Genomic DNA, 6,773 nt, shown 5'->3' on the forward strand with positions numbered 1-6,773 from the left:
ACCCCAAAAGGAAACCTTGTATGCATTTGCAGTAGCTCCCCATTTACACCCCGCGCCCCACCCCCCTCCACCAGTGCTTGGCAACCACTAATTGACTTTCTATCTTTGTGGATTTGCTTATTTCAATATTTCAAATAAATGGAATCATACCATACGTGGGCTTTTGTGTCTGGCTTACTCTTACTATGATGTTTTCAGGGTTCATCCATATTGTAGCATGGATCAGTACTTCATTCCTTTTTACAGCTGAAGAATATTTTATTGTATGGATAGACCACATTTTATTAACTATCGATGGACATTTGGGTTGTTTCCACTTTTAGCTATTGTGAATAATGCTGCTATGAACAATCGTGTGCAAGTTTCTGTGTGGACGTGTATTTTCAATTGCCTTGAGTATATACCTAGGAGTAGAATTGCTGGGCCATATGATAACTCCATGTTTAACTTTTGAAGGAAATGCCAAGCTGTTTTCCAAAGCAACGGCACCATTTTACATTCCCACCAGCAACGCATGAGGTTCAAATTTCTCTCCATGCTTGCCAACACTCGTTATTGTGTGTGATTCTTAAAATCGCCATTCTAGTGTGTGTGAAATGGTGTCTCGTTGTGGCTTTGACTTGTATTGCTCTAATGACCAATGATATTGAGCATCTTTTCATGTACTTATTATTTATATATCTCATTTGGAAAAATGTTCATTCGAAACTTCTGTTCATTTTTTTAATTGGATAATTCATCTTTTAATTGTTGAGCTGTAAGGGTTCTTTATGTATTCAGGATATTAGATCCTTATCAGATATATGATTCATAAATATTTTCTCCCATTCTGTGGATTATCTTTTCACTCTTTGATAGTGTCTTTTGATGCACATGGGTTTTTTGTTTGTTTTTTGTTTTTTGTTTGTTTGTTTGTTTTGAGATGGAGTTTCACTGTTGTCACCCAGGCTGGAGTGCAGTGGCATGATCTTGGCTCACTGCAACCTCTGCCTCCCGGGTTCAAGCGATTCTCCTGTCTCAGTCTCCCAAGTAGCTGGGATTGCAGGTGTCTGCCACCATGCCTGGCTAATTTTTTTTGTATTTTTAGTAGAGACGGGGTTTCACCATGTTGGCTAGGCTGGTCTCGAACGTCTCACCTCAGGTGATCCACCCATCTCAGCCTCCCAAAGTGCTGGGATTACAGGTGTGAGCTACCGTGCCCAGCCAGAGACTGTTGCTATGTTAAAACGGTATTGTTTTCCAATCCATGAACACAGAATATCATTCCACTTATTTTGTTCTTTAATTTTTTTAATGATGTTTTACAGTTTTCAGTGTATACATTTCGCACTTCTTTTGTTAAATTTATTTGTAAATTTTGTTCTTTTTATGCTCTTGTACACAGAATTGTTTTCATAATTTCATTTTTGAATTGTTCATTAAAAGTGTATAGAAGTAACCATTGTTTTTTTTTTGTATATTGATCTTGTATTCTGTGGCCTTGCTAAACTTTTTATTAGCTCTCTCTCTCTCTCTCTCTCTCTCTCTGTCTTGAGGGGGGACCGGAGTCTTGCCCTGTCACCCAGGCTAGAGGCTGGAGTGCAGTGGTGCAATCATAGCTCACTGCAGCCTTGAACTCCTGGGCTCAAGCAAATCCTCCCTTCTCAGCCTCCAGAGTAGCTGGGACAACAGGAGCAGGCCACCATGCTCGGTTCTAATTTTTGTTTTATTTTATTTTATTTTTAGAGATGGAGTCTCACTATGCTGCACACGCGGGTGTTGCACTCCTGGGCTCAAGTAATCCTCCTGCCTCAGCCTCCCAAAGCACTGGGATTATAGGCATAAGCCACCATGCCTGGCCCTTTTTATTAGTTCTAATAGGTTTTATTTGTGTGGATTCTTTGTGATTTTCTACACACAGCACGTGTCATCTGCAAGTAAAGAGAATTTTTACTTATTCCTTTCCAATTGGGATGCTTATAATTTCCTTGTTCCCTTCCTTTTCTCTCTTTTTTTTCTTTTTGTTTCTCCCGCTTATTGCACTGCCAAGAATCTCCAATACTACATTAAATACAAGTGGTAAAAGAATCCTTTCCTTGTTCCTAATCTTAGAGGGAAAACGTTTAGTCTTTCACCATTAAGTATGATGCTAGCTGTGGATTTTTCATAGGTGCCGTTTATCATGAGTAACTTCCATTCTGTTCCTAGTTTGTAGAAAGGTTTTTTTTTTTGGGGGGGGGGGGGGGGCGTTCCTGAGTTTATTTGGGGCATACCCGGGCGAGGGCCCTGCCCTTAGAAGAAGGTGTCGGGCCTCTTAGTGGTGAAGCGTGGCTTGTGCTGACGGCGCAGGACCCGGTGGGGCAGCGGGAACTTGATCTTGGAGTCGTGGAACTGCTTGACGGCCGGCCGGCGGCACTTGCTGGCTGCGATCTCCTCCACCTTCATGATCTGGATGGAGTGGGCCTGGGCGCGGTGCCGGGCGCCCATGTCTCGGTAGCACTGGGTGACAGCGCCCGCGGTGATCAGGCCCCGGTATTCCCGGTACATGTTGTGGGTGCAGCGCCGGGAGTCATAGCGCAGCCAGATGCCGAAGTTCTTCACCCGCAGGGGGCGCTTCTCAAACACCTGCCCACAGTAGACAATCTCCGCTGAAGACTTCATCTTCTTTAACTGAGATACGAAGTACCAGAAGCGGGACTTGGCGACGACAAGATTAGGAGCAAAGATTCGCATGCGGTAGAGGGGCGGTGTGTGGCATTTGGGGCGGGCAGGCAGCGACCCACCACCTTGTACTCTAGTAGTGTGCCCGGGGCCTTCATGGCGTCCTCTGCGCTCGCCGCCACCCGCAAAAGGACTGTTTTAAATCATGAATGGATGTTAGATTCTGTCGAATCTTTTTATGCACCTATTGAGAGGATCATATGGTTTTTGTCCTTTTTCTGTTCATGTGGTGTATTACACTGAGTTTCAGATGTTAAATCAAGCTTGTGTTCTTGGTATAAATCCCACTTGATGATGGTGTCTAATCCTTATGTGCTGCTAGATTTAGTTTTTAAATACTGTGTTAAAGATTTTTGCATCTAGGAGTTCATGAAGGATATTGATATCTAGTTTTTTTCCCTGTGATATCCTTGGTATAAGGGTAATACTGGGCTGATAGAATGAGATGGAAAGTGTTCCTCCTCCTCTATTTTCTGAAAGAGTCTGTGAAGGATTGGCATTAATCATTCTTTAGTTATTTGATAGCATTCACCAGTGAAGCCATCTGGGCTTGGATTTTTTTTGTGGGAATATTTTCAAGTACTAATTCAATTTATTTGCTTGGTGTAAGTCTATTCAGATTTTTAATTTATTTTAAAGTCAGTTTTGGTCATGTGTCTTTCTAGGAATTTCTCCATTTCATCTGATTGGCCAATGTTTTTGGCATAAAGTGGTCAAAGCATTCTCTTATAATCCTTTACATTCCTATAGGTCAGTAGTAATGCCCCCCTTTTCTCTTCTTGATCTTGGTAATTTGATTCTCTTTTCTTTTTGGTCACTCTAGCCAAGATCAATTTTGCTGATTTTTCAAAGAGCTGACTTTTGTTTTCGTTGATTTTTCTCTATTGTTTTCCTGTTTTCAATTCCATTAGTTTCTGTGCTAATCTTTATTTCCTTCCTTCTGCCTGCTTTGGGTTTAGCATGCTCTTCTTTTTCTAATTTGTCAAGGTAGAGACGTAGGTTATTAATTTGAGATCTTTCTTTTTTTGCTGGTGTAGGCCTTTAAAGCTGTAAGTTTCCTTCTAAGTACTGCTTTAGCTGCATTCCATAAATTTTGATATGTTGTGTTTTCATTTTCATTCTCATTTCATTCTTTCTAATTTCCTTTGTTTTTTATTGGACTTGCCAGTTATTTAGAAGAGTGTTGTATAATTTCCAAGTATTTTGGACTTCCTAGGTTTCTATCTTTTTAGATTTATAATTTAATTCTGTTGTGGTCAGAGAAATATTTTATATTATTTAAATTCCTTTAAATATATTGAGACTGGTTTTATGACCTAGGTTATGGTCTATCCTGGAGAATGTTTCATGTGCACTTGAAAAAAATGTGTATTTGGCAATTGTTGAATGGTGTGTTCTATAGGTATCAGTTAGGTCAAATTTGTTGATAGTGTTGTTCAGATTTTATATATCCTTGCTGATCTTCTGTCTAGTTCCGTCAACTATTGAAAATAGAGCATTGAAATGTCCATCTGTTATATTTGAATTTTCTTTTGTATTTTTAGTCGCGACGGGGTTTCCCCACGTTGGCCAGGCTGGTCTTGAACTGCGACCTCAAGTGATCTGCCTGCCTCGGCCTCACAAACTGCTGGGATTACAGGCGTGAGCCACCGTGCTAGCCAGTTTTCCTCTGTTGATTTTTAATTACATTGAAGCAGAAATTTAGACATAAATATGCATTCATTCACTCCAAGTTTGAGTTATTTTCTTAGGGTTTTCTCTAGCTATTACATTATGAGTCTTAACTAATCACAATGCACCTCAGATGAATACTCACTTAATTTTGGTGAAATATGGAGACTTTGCCTCAGTATGGCTACAGTCTTTCCCACTTCTTTTGTGTTAGTAAGGCCATGTATATTACATCTATATAGGTTATAAACCCTGAAATACAGTGTAATACCTATTTTTTAATGCAGTCTTATGTTTTTAAAAGAGAATAAATGAATAAGAATATGTTGAGAGGCTTTTATATTAGCCACTTATTAACCATTTTTTCTGCTCTCCATTTCTTACTTTGAATTCCAGTTACTAACTGGTGTCATTTCCTTTTAGCCTGAAGGACTTCCTTGAGTATTTCTTGTGAGGCATGCTAGTAATGAACTATGTTAGCCCTTGTTTATCTGGGAATGTCTTTTTTTAAAACTTCAATTTATTTATTTATATTTTTTTGAGATGGAGTCTCTCTCTGTTACCCAGGCTGGAGTGCAGTGGTGTGATCTTGGCTCACTGCAACCTCTGCCTCCCAGGTTCAAGCGATTCTCATGCCTCAGCCTCCCAAGTAGCTGGGATTACAGGTGCATGCCACCACATCTGGCTAATTATTGTATTTTTAGTAGAGATGGGGTTTCACCATGTTGGTCAGGTTGGTCTGGAACTTCTGACCTCAGGTGATCCACCTGCCTTGGCCTCCCAAAGTGTTGAGATTACAGGCATGAGCCACCGCACCCAGCTAAATCTTCCATTTTTAAAGCATAGTTTTGCTAGATATAAAATCTGGGGGCTGGGTGCAGTGGTTCACACCTGTAATCTGAGCACTTTGGGAGGCTGAGGCAGGCAGATCATTTGAGCCCAGGAGGTTGAGGCTGCGATGAGCTGAGATCACACCACTGCACTCCAGCCTGGGTGACAGACTGAGACTGTGTCTCAAAACAAATTTTTTTTGGTTGATAGTATTTTTTTTCTTTCTTTCTTTCTTTTTTTTTTTTTTTTTTGAGACGGAGTCTCGCTCTGTCGCCCAGGCTGGAGTGCAGTGGCGCAATCTCGGCTCACTGCAAGCTCCGCCTCCCGGGTTCACGCCATTCTCCTGCCTCAGCCTCTCCGAGTAGCTGGGACTACAGGCGCCCGCCACCACGCCCGGCTAATTTTTTGTATTTTTAGTAGAGACGGGGTTTCACCATGGTCTCGATCTCCTCACCTCGTGATCCGCCCGCCTCGGCCTCCCAAAGTGCTGGGATTACAAGCGTGAGCCACCGCGACCGGCCTTTTTTTCCTTTCAATGCTGTCAGTTTGTTGTTCCACTCCCTTGTGGCCTCCATTGTTTCTGATGAGAAGTCAGATGTTAATTTTATTGCTGTTCCCTTCTATATGGGTCATTTGTTTCTTCTGCTATAATACTTTCAAAGTTGTCTGTCTTTAGCTTTCAATAATTTAACCACGAAATGTCTATGAGTGGCTCTCTTTGTGTTTATCTTACTTGGGGTTATTCAAACTTCTTGGATCCGATGAATGCTTTTCACCAAATGCTGGTGTTTAGCCATTATTTATTCAAATATTTATTCTACCCCTTTCTCTTTCTCCTCTTCCTCAGAGCCTCCAATTACACATATCAAAATATGTGTTCAGTTTTAAGTCTGTTCTGCTTTTACTTCTTGTTAGGAGACACTGATGACTTCCAGGCTCCTTACATGCTGGACCAGAAACTGAAATTCCTCTCTGTCTCCCAGGCTGGAGTGCACTGGTGTGATCACGGCTCACTGCAACCTCCACCTCCTGAGCTCAAGCAATCCTCCTGCTGCAGCCTGCTGAGTAGCTGGGACTATAGGTGTGCACCAGCACGCCTGGCTAATTTTTTGTATTTTTTGTAGACATGGGGTTTTGCCATACTTCCTAGAGTGCTCGTGAAGTCCTGGGCTCAAGCAATCCATAGGGGCCACATTTTTATGCTTCTTCTACCTGAGTCAGAAAGCCAGGATGTAGAGCTCTCCTAGTCTGTCTCCTTTCTCTCAGGGACCACAGTCCTTCACTGATTGCTGTCCTCCATCTGAAAACAATGGATTTTCATATATTTTGCCCAGTTTCTAGCTGTTTATGGTGAGACAGTAATTCTGGACCCTCTTATTCCCTCATGGCCGTATTGATATTGAGTGACTTTACATATTGTTAAGACAAACATGCATGTTAAATTTTTTAGAGTAACTAGAATATAAATAGGATGTACTACTTCCAAGCTAGTAGAAGAAAATAGCAAATAATGAAGGAAAATATCAGCTCATCAAAAAAAGGTCAAGTAAGGGAAATAAAGAAATGGAAAC

General features: G+C 41.3%; 1 pseudogene; it reads right to left on the reverse strand.

The window, feature by feature from the left end:
- Positions 1-2,229: 2,229 nt before the first annotated feature.
- On the reverse strand, positions 2,230-2,798 carry LOC116812190 (large ribosomal subunit protein eL20-like; annotated as a pseudogene).
- Positions 2,799-6,773: the final 3,975 nt, after the last annotated feature.

The sequence above is a fragment of the Hylobates moloch genome, unplaced genomic scaffold, assembly GCF_009828535.3.
Source record: "Hylobates moloch isolate HMO894 unplaced genomic scaffold, HMol_V3 SCAFFOLD_7, whole genome shotgun sequence".
NCBI lineage: Eukaryota > Metazoa > Chordata > Mammalia > Primates > Hylobatidae > Hylobates > Hylobates moloch.